This window comes from Crocuta crocuta, unplaced genomic scaffold (genome assembly GCF_008692635.1).
Source record: "Crocuta crocuta isolate KB4526 unplaced genomic scaffold, BGI_CrCroc_1.0 scaffold6, whole genome shotgun sequence".
NCBI lineage: Eukaryota > Metazoa > Chordata > Mammalia > Carnivora > Hyaenidae > Crocuta > Crocuta crocuta.
The window spans coordinates 6,008,806-6,025,367 of record NW_027531917.1 but is presented as its reverse complement, the minus strand read 5'-3'; positions in this window follow the sequence as shown (position 1 = coordinate 6,025,367).

Here is a 16,562-nt window from a genome sequence, read left to right as displayed (position 1 = left end):
ACTGGCTGTTTGCTGCTGTGCCCTATTTGAATTCCTATCCTAATGAGTCCACAAGTATAATGGAATGATTTTTACTAATATGGTACAAACAATGAAAAAGTGGAATATTAGGAGTGAATTATACACCAGCGCTCTGTGTCTCCCACATGCAGCAAATATATCTTAAGCTTGAAGTGGTCTGAAGGATCTTTCTCAACTCGTATCAACCATTTTATCTTTGCAGTAAGATGACAGATGTCTTCACAAAGATTTCATCATTAGGCTTCCTTCTCTAAACCCTAATCTTTTTTCTAACAGATGAGTCCAAGGGACAAGAGTGGATTCATGTAAAGTTCCTTTGTGAATGCACATAATAATCTGTATTTCCTATATCTTGGTATCTGTTCACTGTCAAAATGTCAGTTTTAACATTTGTTACACACAGTATAAACCATCCATAGAAGTTTGGAGCAAAGATGAGAGATATCTTCCTGTGAGGGTCCAAAGACAGGCTTTGCACCATGCCCACAGAGAGACCAACAATAGCAATATAGAACCAGGACAAACTAGGGGCCTACCTCTAAAGAAATAAAATTGAATTTCTGAAGAGGATAAGGATCCTAAAATGGTTTTTTCCCCCCTAAGAGTAAAGAGTTTATTATTCTATCAGGAGGATGGATTAAAGTCTAAGTAGCCTGACTGCTTCCTGCCCAAAGTATACTTCCAGTCAACCCTCAATGCTGAAGAGAGAACTGATTTCCAAAAAGAATTAATATAACAGAGATCCACTGTAGCTAATTTTATTAATTAGTCCTTCCTTTATAAATATGAATGAGAGCAAAAATAACTAGTCTTTTAAAAAAGTTTTTTATTTAGGGGTGCCTGAGTGGCTCAGCTGGTTAAGCGTCTGACTTTGGCTCAGCTCATGATCTTGAGGTTCACGAGTTTGAGCCCCCCGTCGAGGTCTGTACTTCTTTCTCTCAGAGCCTGGAGCCTGCTTTGGATTCTGTTTCTCTCTGTCCCTCCCTTGCTTATGCTCTGTCTCAAAAATAAAATAAACATTAAAATTAAAAAAAATTTTTTTTTAAATGTTTTATTTTTTCTGAGAGAGAGAGAGAAACAGCGTGAGCACGAGACGGTCAGAGAAGGAGATACAGAATCGGAAGCGGGTTCCAGGCTCTGAGATACCCGTTAGCACAGAGCCCGACGAGGGCTCGAACCTACGAACCGTGAGATCATGACCTGGGTCAAAGACGGATGCTTAACCGACTGAAACACCCAGGTGCCCCCCCCCAAATTTTTTAAAAAATCTTCCAGCAAACAAAACCCCAGGGCCAGATGGCTTCCCAGGGGAATTCTACCAGACATTTAAAGGAGAGTTAATACCTATTCTTCCCAAACTGTTCTGAAAATAGAAAAGAAAGAAAAACCTCCAAACTCATCTATAGGGTCAGAATGATCTTGATTCCAAAATCAGACAAAAACCCCACTAAAAAAGAATTACAGGCCAATATCCTTGATGAGCATTGATGCAAAAACTCACAAGATATTAGCAAATTGATTCCAACAGTACATTACAAGAATTATTCACCAGGATCAAGTGGGGTTTATTCCGGATCACGTGAGGTTTATTCCGTAGCTGCAGGAGTAGTTCAATATTTGCAAGTCAATCAGTGTGATACAACACATTAAGATAAGAAAGGGTAAGAACCATAGGATCCTTTTTATAGATGCAGAAAAATCATTTGACAAAATACAGCATGTATTCTTGATAAAAATCCTCAAAGAACTAGGGATAGATAGAACAACTTCAACATTGTAAAGGCCATATACAAAAGACCCACAGCTAATGTCATCCTCAATAAGGAAAAACTGAGAGCTTTTCCACTATGGTCATGAAGAAGACAGGGATATCCACTCTCCCCATTACTCTTTAGCACAGTACTGGAAGTCTTAGCCTCAGCAATCAGACATCATCATCATCATCATCATCATCATCATCATCATCATCAATGAAATAAAAGGCTTCCAAACTGCAGACCACAGTATACTCTATGTAGAAAACTTAAAACACTCCACAAAAATTTGTTAAAGGTAACACATGAATTCAGCAAAGTTTCAGGATATAACATCAATGTACAGAAATTGGTTGCATTTCCATACACCAATAATGAAGCAGCAGAAAATGAAATCAGGAATCAATCACATTTAGAAATCCACCAAATTCAACAAGATGCCTTAGAAAACCTAACCAAAGAGGAACTCTGAAAACTATAGAACACTTATGAAAGAAACTGAAGAGGACACAAAGAAATGGAAAAATATTCCATGTTCATGAATTGGAAAAACAAATATTGTTAAAATGTTTATAGCTCTCAAAGCAAACTATTCATTTAATGCAATTTCTATTAAAATACTAAGAGTAGTTTTCACAGAGCCAGAACAAATAATTCTAAAATTTGTATGGAACCGCTAAAGATCCCGAATAGACAAAGCAATCCTGAAAAAGAAAAGGCATCATGATTTCAGACTTCAAGCTTTATTACAAAGCTATAGTGATCAAGACAGGCAAAAAAACAGACACATTGATCAGTGGAAAAGAATATAAAACCCAAAAAGAATATAGACCCACAACTCTATGGTCAACTAATCTACATCAAAGCCAGAAAGAATACCCAATGGTAAAATGACAGTCTCTTCAACAAATGGTATTGGGGAAACTGGATAGCAACATACAAAAAGCATTAAACTGGACTACTTTCTTACACCATACATAAAAATAAATTACAAATGCATAAATTACCTAAATGTGAGACAGGAAACCATTAAAATCCTAGAGGAGAACAAAAGGTAGCCTATGGAATGGGAGAAGATATTTGCAAATGATACATCTAATAAGGCATAATATCCAAAATCTATAAAGCATTTCAAACTCAACACCCAAAAAACAAATAATCCAGTTAAGAAATGGGCAGAAGACACCCATGGACATTTTCCCAATGATTTCCAGATGGCTAATAGCCACATAAAAAGGTGCTCAATATCACTTATCATCAGGGAAATGCAAATTAACAGATATTGTCTTATACTTCTCAGAATGGCTAGAATCAAAAAGACAAGAAATAAGTGTCGGTGAAGGTGTAGAAAAACAGGAAGCCTATGCACTACTGTTGGGAATGTAAAATTTTTACAATTGTGGAAAACAATATGGAGGTTCCTCAAAAAATTAAAAGTAAACCATGATGAGACACAACCTCACACCTGTCAGAATGACTAATATTAACAACATAGAAAACAACACATGTTGGCGATGATGAAGAGAAAGAACAACATTCTTACACTGCAGTTGGGAATGCAAACTGGTACAGCCATTCTGGAAAAACAATAAGGACTTTACTCAAAAGTTAAAAATAGAACTACCATAGACCCAGGAATTGAACTACTAGGTATTTACCCAAAGGATAAAAAAAAAATACAAATTTGAAGAAGTACACACAGTCCAATATTTATAACAGCATTATCAACAATAGCTAAGATATGGAAAGAGCCCAAATGCCCATCTACTGATGAGTGGATACACACACACACACATACACACACACACACACACACACACACGAATATTACTTAGCCATCAAAAAGAATGAAATCTTACCATTTGCAAAAGCATGTGGAGCTAGAGAAATGCATCAGTCAGAGGAACACAAATACCATGTGATTTTACTCATATGTGGAATTTAAGAAACCCAAAGGAGATGAACATATGGGAAGAAAAAGAAAAGAGAGAGAAGGAGGCAAACTTTAAGAAACTATTAACTGAGGACTGGTAGAAGGAGGTGGGTGGGAGGGTAGGCTAAATGGGTGATGAGCGCTAGGTGTTATATGTTAAGTGATGAATCAATACATTCTAACTCTTGAAACCATTATTACACTATATGTTAACTAACTAGCATTTAAAGACAAATCTGAAAAGAAAAGAATATTATTAATCTTTTAAATTAATTAGGAAGGAGAGCCAATAAGTTCTCCAAAATTTTGGAGCCAGTAAGTTCTCCAAAATTTGACCAAATGAAAAACAGACTGGAAAATATGATTAAAAATAAAAAAAATAAAAAGGAAACCAGAAAGTCCAAATACTATACCAAAGAGAGAAAACAAATAAAAGTATGTGTGAATAGAATATAAATAATAAAATAATATTTCCAAGAGACGAATACAGATGTTATTTGTAAAAATAGACTTTATTTTTGGGGCACCTGGTGGCTCAGTTGGTTAAGTGTCCAACTCTTGATTTTGACTCAGGTCATTATCTCATGGTTTGTGGTATAGAGCCCCTCCTTTGGCTTGGAGCTCACAGCAGGAGCCTGCTTGGTATTCTCTCTCTCCCTCTCTTTCTCTGTCCCTCCCCCACTTGTGTGTGCTCTCTCTCTCTCAAAATAAATATGTAAACATTTAAAAATAGACTTTATTTTATAGAGCAGTAGGTACAGAGAATTCCCACTTATCCCCTTCCCCTGTCACACAGTTTTTCTATTATTAACATCTTGCATTGGTATGATACACATATTACAATTAATGAGCCAATATTGATACATTACTATTAAATAAAATTTATAGTTTATATTAAAGTTCACTTTTTTGTTTCATAGTTCTATGAGCTTTGATAAATGCATAAATGTGCCATTATTATTAAGTTTGAAATTGAGCAGGGAGAATAATTAAGAAGAAAAGTCCGACTCTAAATAGACTGTCATGAATTTAAGTACACCAAATATTATTGGAAGATGTTTAACATTTTCAAAAAGAGAGAAAAATGGGTGTTAGATTCATTGAAATGAAATCACTAACATCAAATATTTTATTAGCAATCATAGGTGACAGTGGAACATGATTTCAAAATTTTGCTAAGAAATAATTATACAGTCAGCCAACCTATAAGAAAATAATAAAAATTTTCTGACATGTTACAGTATAATAATTTAAAAAACATAAAAGTCTGGTTTATTTCTTATATGGTCTTTTAAAGGAATAAGCTACATTGATGATGAACTATAGAAAAACATATTTTAGGCCAAATTGAAATATGATTAAATTTAATATTAAATAAAGCATTGAAATAGTTTTAGAAGTCCAATTTAATAAATGTTTTTCTAGCCCTGAACTAGGTTAGTACTAGATAAATCTTACTGATGACTTAAAGAAGATAATTTTTATCAACAAGGAAAAAATAACTTAGTAATTTGAAAAACAAACAGGAAAACAAAAATGTTTATACTAAAGGCATTTGACAAAGTAATACATAGAATGATACTGTAAATATAATAAAGTCCTAGAGAAGTTTTTAATCTGAGCCACTGTACCAGTATTCTGGCACAGGATTAGTCCTTAAGATTCATTTCATTCTCCGTAGATGTAATCACCAATGTTTCAACAAATAATACTCGTATAATACTATAATAAACACAGTGTATTAGCATAACTGATACTGAAAATATGGAAGATTTATCATAATTACCAAACAGAAAGTATTTGTTTTAATTAAACCTTTGTGTTGTAAAACAATAATGGTAATGGTAATGATCATAGTAAGAACAATAAAGCTGTATTTGACAATGTTATGGTAAGGAGACAGAAATGTAAAAGGTTATAGGCTGCTCATCAAAACTTAATATTTGGGCAGCCAAGAGGTACTGTAAATAAAGATGAATTTAAGATCAGAGGAGAAATAAATAATATAACAACATATGGAGACAGAGAAAAATAGTGAAGAAGTTAGTATAGGTAAGCTTAATTCCACATTTTCATGGCAGAGAGTTAAAAGATGCTTTTTAAATTTGATAAAAAAAAAAAAAGTACTAACATTTTACCCAGAGCTGCACTATCCAATACAATAGTTACTAAGCCACGTGTATGTAATAAAATCATATTGGTTAAAATTAAAAATTTAAACTGTTTTTCCAATTTACACTAGTCACATTTCAAATGCTCAGTAGTCACATATGTCTAATGGCCACCCTTTTTGTGAAATGCAGAGTAGAACATTTCTCTCATCTTGGAAAGTTCTTTTGGAAAATACTGGTCTAGAATAACGAAAATAAATAACAGAAAATGAAACAAAAATACTTAGATGAGTTAATCACAAGAATTGGGTATAAAAGTTGAAAATGGTTAGAGATTTTGAATTTTATAAACAACCGGGGGGGTTAGATTTGTATTTCTATATAGCTATATTATTTTTAAAAAACAAAATGAGTATAATACAAAAATGAATAATCAAGACAATTTATAACTCTCCCAAAAATGCTTGTTATTAATTTTTAATAAATTAAATTGCACTTAAAACCACATGAATAAGTAATGATGGATATAATTTTTCAAGAAATATTTGGTACCAGCCAAGAAACAGGTTGAATGCAAAGAACATGAGCAAATACTCAGCTACTTATTATCTGTGTAACTCTGGATAGTTTATCTTTCAAGTTTCACCTTCTCAAGTGCATATCATTGATATTGATATTGTTATTGTTGAGTTGTTGGTTGTTGATAAAATAGAACAGGATGGCTCCAATTGCTTCCATTTCTCCTTTACCTTTTGTTTTTTGAGGTGACAAAGATAAAAATTGAGTTATCAGGTTAGTTGTATCAGGTTAGTATCTGAAAGGAGGAATGGTACACAAAGGAAGTATTTAAAGACAGGGTAAAAGAAATGGATTCACTTAAATTATTTTGCATTTTTGCTTAGATTTTATAACTGGGAATCATTGCCTTATTTCTGTCATTGTAGCATTAAGATTTTCTGTAGAAAAAGCATTGCTGAAGGAAACATGCAACAAAACTAAAAGGCAGCAAACAACATATATGATAAAGGGTTAGTACTCAAAATCTATAAAGAACTATCAACCTCAACACACAAAAAGCAAATAGTCCAGTTAAGAAAGAAGATGCAAATAGACAACTTTACAAAGAAGACTTCCAGATTGCTAACAGACACAAGAAAAGATGCCCAACAGCACTCATCATCAGGGAAATACAAATCAAAACCACAATGAGACACTACCTCACATCTGTCAGAATGGCTAAAATTAATAACACAAGAAACAACAGGTGTTGTCGAGGATGCAGAGGAAGGGGAACCTTCTTGCACTTTGGTGGGAATGCAAATTTGTGCAGCCACTCTGGAGATCAGTATAGAGGTTCCTCAAGAAACTAGAAATGGAACTACCCTGTGATCCAGCAATTACACTATTTGGTATTTAACCAAAGAATACAAAAATACAGATTAGAAGGGTACCTGCACCACAATGTTTATAGCAGCATTATCAACAATAGTCAAACTATGGAGAGAGGCCAAATGTCCATCAACTGATGAATGAATAAAGAAGATGTGGCATACATATACAGTGGAATATTACACAGCCATCAGAAAATGAAATCTTGCCATTTGCAACGATGTGGATGAACCTAGAATGTATTATGCTAAATGAAATAAGTCAATCAGAGAAAGACAAATGCCATATGATTTCACTCATAGGTGGAATTTAAGAAACAAAGTACAAAATACAAACAAAATACAAAATACATTAACATATGAGAAGGGAGGGAAGAGAAGAGATGGAAACAAACCACACGAGGTTCTTAATGAAAGAGAACAAATATGGGTTGACAGAGGGAGGTGGGTGGGAGTTGGGCTAGACGGGTGATAGGTACTAAGGAGGGCACTTGTGATAAGCACTGGGTCTTATATGTAAATGATGAATCACTGAATTCTACTACTGAAACCAATACTGCACTGTATATTAACTAAAATTTAAATTAAAAACAAAACAAAGAAACAAAAAAGTATACCAAAACAAAAGAATAGCATTGTTTTCTCCCCCTCACCAAGTAATATTACAACTTAATCATATACATAAAAATTCCCAACTCATTTCAACACTTTGAAATTCTGCATCAATATTATGTACATTAATAATATTGAATGCTTTTCTGAAAATCATAGAATCTACAAAAATCCTATTTGGCTTACAATATTTGCATCATCTATCACATGCAGCAATGCCTTTATTTCCCAGTTATTTTCATACCCTTTTATGTAATCGACATAAAGAGACAATTTGTATATAAATAAATCCTAAATCCTTTAAAACCAAGCAACCTGTGGAGAAATTGAAATCCAACATAAATTTAAATGCATGATACAGCTTTAATCATGATTTGAGTTTGTATTTAGGAGAGGGAAGATTAAGACACTTGAAATATATGAAAACAACAATAGTAATTACATTAGAGTAGTCGAATAAAAGAGTTATTTTTCTTTTCAATTTCTAGATATTCTATGATATTGTCATGCTACTTTTAGAATTTAAAAGAATAACTTAAAAGAAAAATATATTCTAAATTTGCAACAAAGTGTATCAATAGACTCAAATGTCCTTTCCATTTTTGGCATAAACATTTACCATTTCCATAATGGCAAGAGGGTAAAATATTCATAGGTACTTTATGTCTGAGTTTTTCTTTACTAAAAGCCTCTCAGTCATCTATAGTATATTTGTGAAATAGTCTTCACACTTTGACAGAATAAGAGTATTTGCATTTCATATAATCCTCCTAATTTGTTCTCTCTGGTGAAGAATTAAGGAATACTTTCAATGATAATTTCAGTTCCTCATTTTTGGTAGTGTCTTAAGTATATTGAATGTGGATTACTCAGTCCCTACTTAGTAGATAAACACATGATAAACTCATATCTAGCTTTAGAAATCATAAGTTTTTCAGTAATAGAGTTGATTGATGCTGGGTTAAGATAAACACAGTAATATAGGTGGTAAATATGTTTTGATGACTCATGAGATATTTGAACTACTGAGGTAAGGTTCAAGGTTAATTTTTCTAATTTTTATGAAAATAAGTGCGGTATTCTAAACTAATTCTTGAATTAAAATTTTAATTATGCCTTTTTGTATAGTTTCAGAACATAGAATAAATGATGCATTTTAAGTTTAAAGATTGGAGTGATCTTATCTGATTTCCTGGAAGAAGAATGGGGACAGAATTCTAGGTATAATTTTAGAAAGGATAGAATTACTTCTTCAAAAAATATACAGTTCAAAAGCTAGAAATACTGCTTCAAAGTCTTCTTCAATAGCTCAGTTTATGGTTTGAATAGACTTTTTAAAAATATAAATTTGTTATGTGTATAATTAGGCACTTGAGCCATTTCTAGTCACTAATGAGACTGCATGAACCACCATCCAAATCATTAGAAAGTCCTCACCTATCTTCAAAGTACATACAAAATCATCCACTTCTTCCTCTGTCATCATCTGGACAAACCACTATTATCTCACTCCAGAATTACCGCCAAAATCTTGTATTTCTTCTTTCTGCTTATGCTCTTGCTGGGATTTCAAAAAGCAGACAAAGCAGTATTTAAAATGTAATAATTATTGCTCTGCCTCTTACTAACTCATACTCTTTATGTTTTGGCTTCATCTTCATTGTTTCTAAAATTAGTACAGTAGAAGTATCTACCTCATAGGGCTGTGAATATTAATGGACTAGCATGTATAATGTATTGAGAACAGCATGAGACATATGATAAGCACTTAGTACATACTAACCCTTGAATGTAAGTTCTGTGTGAGCAAACTTTTTGTTCGTTTTGTTCATCACTTTAATACTCAAGTGTCTAGAGAAAGATGTTCTTCATGGAATGTAAAACATAATGGTTAAATAAATATGAGTTGGTGGCATTGGGAGACAGGTGCCATTTAAGAGAAAGATTTTAAGAAAGAAGAAAAAGATGGGGCACCTTGGTGGCTTGGTTGAGTGTCCAACTTGATTTTGGTTCAGGTGATGATTCCAGGGTCGTGGGATTGAGCCTCACATCGACTACAGCATGGAGCCCACTTAAGATTCTCTCTTTCTCCCTCTGCCCCTCTCCCCCACTCACTCTCTTCTCTCTCTAAAATTAAAAAAGAAAAAAGAAAAAGAATATTCTGCAAGAGTCACAAAGTGTAAATGTTGAGCCGTGAGAAAGAAGAATGAGGTCATTTGGGAATTTAGTCAAAATTGGAAAGAAGATTCACTGAAAATACTCCATGACTTGAGCTTAATTTCGTAGGATTAAATTTTACATAGATAGGTATACAGATATATGCAAATAAATATGTGTATGCATGTGTACATTTGGGTCAATGTTCAAGGATACAAGAGAGGCAGCGTAGGAATAAAAGTCTTGCTTTCAGAGCCAAACTACTTGGGTTCAAAGCCTTGCTTTACCACTTACTGCCCAGGTGACTGTGGGCAAGTCTTGCTTCAGCTTTCTAATCAATAAAATGAAGAAAATAAAAGCAAAAACTTCAGAGTATTGTTTTGAGGATCAATGGAATTCTTATTTATAATTATCTGAAATTAATATTTGTATTGGATAGTATGTGGCACACAATAAATACTATGTAACTGCTTTCTAAGTAATAGAAAAATTAATACTTTTTATTATATTTCAAGATGACGTTTTTATTGGATTTTCTCTTTTCTTTTTTTTTATTTTTACTTTGGTGCTTGTAACAAATTAAAAATAGCATCAAGTGACAAACTTGATATGCTAAAAATGAAACAGTGGTGAACAGATTCTTAGGCTTTCCTATGAACCCTCATATTTTTAAAAAAATCTACTAACATGAAAGTGAGATCCTGACATTTTTACATGCAAATTTAAAACTCTTAAAGAAGAAGGAAAAAAAGCCCCGTAACACAAAAACAAATACATTAGCATCTAAATGCAAAAATCTTGCAGCTTCTTTAACGAATTTCTGGGTAAGGGTATTAGTTTTGGAACCTCCACTACCGTTCCTGAGTCCCTTAGGTCACTGTGATCATATGAAACCCTGGCAGCGTAGCAGCTACAGTGGGTATAGCAGGGTTGATGGCAGCCTCTGAACCGTTTAAAAATTGCAGCATCCAAGATTAGGCACACTGGTAAGTAATCTGTTCAGAATTGAAATAACTTTAAATAATATTACGGTTTTCTATCAGGGTGACTATTTTTAATGTCCCTGACCAACTCAATGTAATATACAAAAAGCTCATCATGTCAGGTTAGCTTTGAAGACAATGTAAACACATGTAGCAGCAGAGTTATTGTTCAAAGTGTGTTTCATTTTTGTTCATGATAACATGATTGTATGTGAGAGAACTGCTGTAGTAAGAATATGCTTTTCTTGTAAAAAGTTGTACTGTGAGTATGCAATGTCTACATGGTTTTGAGATTCCTTTCTTATTTTCCCCAATCATAAACATGCAAGCAGCGTGAATAAAACTATATCTATATCTTCCAGAATGACTACTGAAAAGCTTTATGTAAATGTGGCTAGTGGCTACGTATTGAACAACAGAGATACACAAAATCTCTAATACTGCAATAATTTCTATTGAGGAGTTATTAATATAGCATTTGTTTTAGATAAATCACATATGAACTTAATAAACTGTACATATTCTCAATGAACAAAAAACTTAATTTTTTCCATTGGATAAAAATACTCAAAATCAAGTGTGAATTTACTTCTGATTTTTTATATATTAAAAAATATGCAAAATAAATGAATAGTCTTTGACTATTTATTAATAACAATCAAAGTCAACTTAGTGTTTATGTTTGCTTTTTTCATTCAAATGTAAAATTTTATTTTTACCTCTAAAAATAGCAAAGATATAACAATTGAATTCCAAAAACTATGAGTATCTGTGTACTTCTAAACTATGGACCATTAATAGAATTTCACTGTGAAATACCAGAGGAGTCTCACATTAGCTCTATATTGGGATTTAGTTCCTGAGTAGCAAAAGTCCATTTTCATAACAACTCAGAATAACAGCTCAGAATGGGCACATCATACATGCCATATATATTTTTCACACATAATAAGTTATAATGTAATAATGACTCAAATATCTAATGATCTTTATTAAACAGAAAAAGCGAAAGTAGGTACTTTTTAATAGTTGAAATATGTAATATTCAATTATCTTTTATGAAAAATTAATAAAGATGGGAAGTTTGACTCAAAAATAAATATAATTAATGTTTAAACACACAGTTACTTAGCACATATATTTTGAAGAAATGGTAAAGAAACATTCTTTGTTCTAAAAACTTTTTGAGGTTCTTGGGAAGGCTGTATATGTGTATCAAAGTTAGACAAAAATGTGAAGAACCCTATGTTAATTGTCAAGTGACTGGTATAAGTGAGTTACAAAGAATTTTTAACCATCTAATAATCATAAGATGATATTGAGAAATGTTTCTATTCCCTGTAAACATTTGAACAGCCATAATGAAGAAAGACACTATGATTAAAATGATGTGGAACCCCTGATGTAAAAGGTAAATATTAGGCATATAAAATTTTTATTGGGTTGTTTTAGATCACTTGGAAATATAATGAAGATGTCATTCAAAAACTGTTCCTTTTTTATCAAGTTTAATATACACCAAAAATATATAGAACTTCATAAATGTAAACATGGTATCTGACTTCAAACTACACTGAAATATTATGAAAAATATTTTGATAGAAAGAACTTTACTTACAAAATCCAGCTTGAGATGCTGGGTTAATTACTTCTTTTCATCTGACACTTTTAATCTACCTCTAATTTGTAGTAAGAGAACATGTTTTGTATTATTTGTATCAAAATAATTAAAGTGTTTAGCAGATAATGGTTATTAATATGGATACTGTTATTAATAAATTTAACATTTAACTATTTGATATACCCCAAGTATTTGTATTATAAAACCTAGCTTTGTCTTTTCCTGAAGCAGGGAACAAAGTGTCTTAATGCATATATAATACAAGAGAAAATACTAAGTCTATTTTGACTGACTAATTTGAAACTTAAATAGAAATTAATAGCTGTACTCCTGTGATATTATTATCTTGTTATGATGAAAATTAATAGCAGTATTCCTGTGATATTGTTATCTTATTTGTTAAGATGGAAATAGGTGTATTTCAATATATAAAGGTTTTTTAAATGTAGTTTTACTTCTATCATTAGTTGATCTCTGGTTGATATTTAGAACATGGTTTTTAACAGTATTTATTATAATTCAATAAAAATTAGTTTTTCATTCAAGTGGGCATGAAAGAAAAATTGAATTAATGTTACTAATAAAACTGAAATAATTTAAAATACATCTTTAAAAATTCTCTTAATAATTTAGGTAAAATTAATTTTTGTGACTATCTGAGGCCACAGAGACTATTAAGTAAACCTCGTTAAAAAGGCAAGTAAATTGAATCTAGTTGACTTATTTGACCATTCTGTATAGCCTTTAGTATTGTATTTGATGTTCATGTATTAGCTTTCAGAGGATGAAACAATCCTTACCAAAAGTTTAACTCAAGCAAAAGTAGTAATGGTAGAGATCCATGTCTTAAAAGATGAGAGTATGATTCCTTTCCTCTTACTTAACTACAATAATTTGAAACTCCATTATGGGATAACTGATGCTTTGTATTGGAATAATTCATATGTCTGTGACTGCAATATAATATAAGCTTCTAATAGTTAGGAACTAAATCCAAATAATCTTTGTACCTTCCCCATAATGCTTAGCACAGAGGTACATGGAAATCTTACTTGGTAAATGTTACTGAATTAGAGAATTACTGAAGAGAAGGTTTTTAATGGATTGCAAATACACTCATATTTATATATTATTTAATATGTATATGTATATATTTAATATGTTTATGATGTATATATATTTGTACATATATTTTCTTTTATTATAAAATGCCATACAACATAAAAACATAATGTAATACCACAGCAAAATAAGCTACTGTGTTTTATGTAGCCTCAAGTTGGTTTTTTTCTGTGAAGTTTTTAAGATTTGATGTTTAATAAAAAAGTAAAATACCCAGCACTGCTTTTGAATGTCTTCTTTCAGAAAAATATTAACTACCTCCTAATATCAAAGAAAAATTTCTGAAGTGTGTTTCCCTTCTGATTATATATTTTCTTAAAGTAAAGGCCCTCAAATTAACTATATTTGACTTTGTGGATTTTTTTTATTTTAGTGGTCTGCATTGTAGAACATAAACCCAAAGCTTTTAATTAATTTATACTTGAAAGTTGATGACATGACAGCAATAATACTTTTCACAGCATGTCTCTAAATTTTATATTAACACAAAAGACTTAGACAATTGTACATATTCTAAGTACTAAACTAACCTTCTAAGATTTGATGTTTTGACATACTTGAGAATCAACACTCTTTATTTATGTTGCTTCTACCTTGACTTTAGAAAATGCAAATTACAGATATAAATGGATTAATTTACTCTTCTACCAGAATAAAATGCCTAAGACTTTCTTAAGCCTTGAAACATGCTGAGTATTAAACAATATAATCCTTTTTTTCCTCAAAGAAATTAATTACAGGTTAAGTCTCTTCTCCTTTCATCATTAAAAAGTAAATAGTATTTGTGAATACTATTATTTCTACTCTAAAAGATAGCTTATACTAGTTTTTGGTGTTATTTATATATGTTTTAATTGAATTGTGGTTAACATACAATATTATATTAGTTTTAGGTGTATAATTTAGTGATTTGACATTTATATACATTACAAAATACCATGGTAAGTGTAGTTATCATCTATCACCATACAAAGTTATTACAATATTATTGATTATATTCCCTATGTGGTACTTTTCATCTATGTGATTTATTTATTTATAATTGGAAGTTTGCACCTCTTAATTCCCTTTACCTCACATATTCTATATTTAATAAAGTTTAATCATTCTTACCTGAATCCAGACCAGGTATGTGTACCATATATCATGAAGAACAGCAATCTGAGAGAATACAAAAGAATTCTGAATATAGTGCTGAAAAATGAGACATGAATGCTTTTCTGAATATGGGTATGATTCAAACAGACAAGTGCAGATAAATCTACATGAATATTGCATCTGGTTCACTGAGTGGCTTATAATTTTGAAACTGTCACATGTCAGCAAATATATCAACACTGCTAGAAAATAAAAAAAGAACTACATATCTGTTAAGTGAAATTGCTTCTACCTCACATAAGATAGCCATGACTATATTTTAAATAAAAAGTTAGATTTTAGAAACAAATTATTTTTATATATATTATCATTAAAGCTTCTCTGAGTGAAGAAAACTGAAGATGTGAAAGAGCTCAACAAATGTTTGAGAATGAGTATCCATATACACATTGTGTGTGTATATATATATGTAAGTATATAAACATATATACCTGTATGTAAATATAATGTGTAGCACAATGGTCAAATAATTGTGGTAATTCTTTTGGAATCTCACTAGCCAAAGGTCATAATATTTCAATTCATGTTCTTTGAGATGAGTTTTAAGAGGTCATTATTTTCTAGACATGCAATTGACACTATCTAAATATATAAAGCAGTTTTTATTATAATATTTATAAAAATCTTGCAATGCTTTTTTTAAAAACCAAAACCAGAACATAACTATCAATTGTGTGACCAGAAAGTAATATATTATGTCATGCTTCACTATGACTTATTTACACAAACAAAAATTGTGAATTGCAGATAAATTGTAGGTAGAGGCAAAGATAGAAATCCAATTTAAAAATTCAAATCCAACTTTAAAAAGGTCATGGAAGTCTATTCATTGGCAGTAAATAAGAGACTGTTTAAACAAAATATCAGTATGATGAATCATTAACACTTCTAAGAATATTTATTTAGACATTATGATTTATATTATAATGCTTTTCGATTCTACAGTTTGCAAATTATAAACTGAGTTTGCAAATGCCCATGTGGTCAATCAGTATCAGTAAGAGTGGTAAAATCAAGTTTTACTCCTTTAAGTACCAATACATAAACTCCATACTTGGTTACCTTTTCAGCAGTGATTTGCATATATTTAAATTGGCAGGGACACCTTTAAAGAGAGGCAGTGTTTGAATTCGTAAGGAGAGTGAAAGTACAGTCACCAATCAGAAAGCTTCCTTACATTCTCACAGTCACTAGCATCTCACATCTCTCTCCACGCAGCTGAATTAGACGTGGGGCCTCTCTCCCTGTCCTCTCTGCCTCCAGTTGACTCTAAGGCAATAACTGAACTTCAGCTACCATATACGATACAAACATCACAGCTTGGAAACACATCGAATGAGGATCCTTTCTCCTCCAGAATTCTGTAAGCATCAAACGCTTACCCTTTGCTCTTTCATCAGCTATTTCCCCAACACTTGCCACTGTGCCATTTCCATCTGCCCACTTTGAAAATACCGTCTACCCTTTGGAATAACCCTGATTCCTCTTCTCCGCTCAGCTTTTTCCGTTGCCATAAATACGTTCTGAGTTTTAAGGTGGGCTTTTCAACCTCACTCGACTGTGACAGCCTACGGCCCTTCAAGAAAGAAAATGATGATGCTAGAGAATAAGAGCAAATAAAGTATTCAAGAACCCCCATACTAGCAATACGGGTTGCTCGGCGCCACCCTATAAAAACGCATTAAGTTTAGTCTGAGAGCCC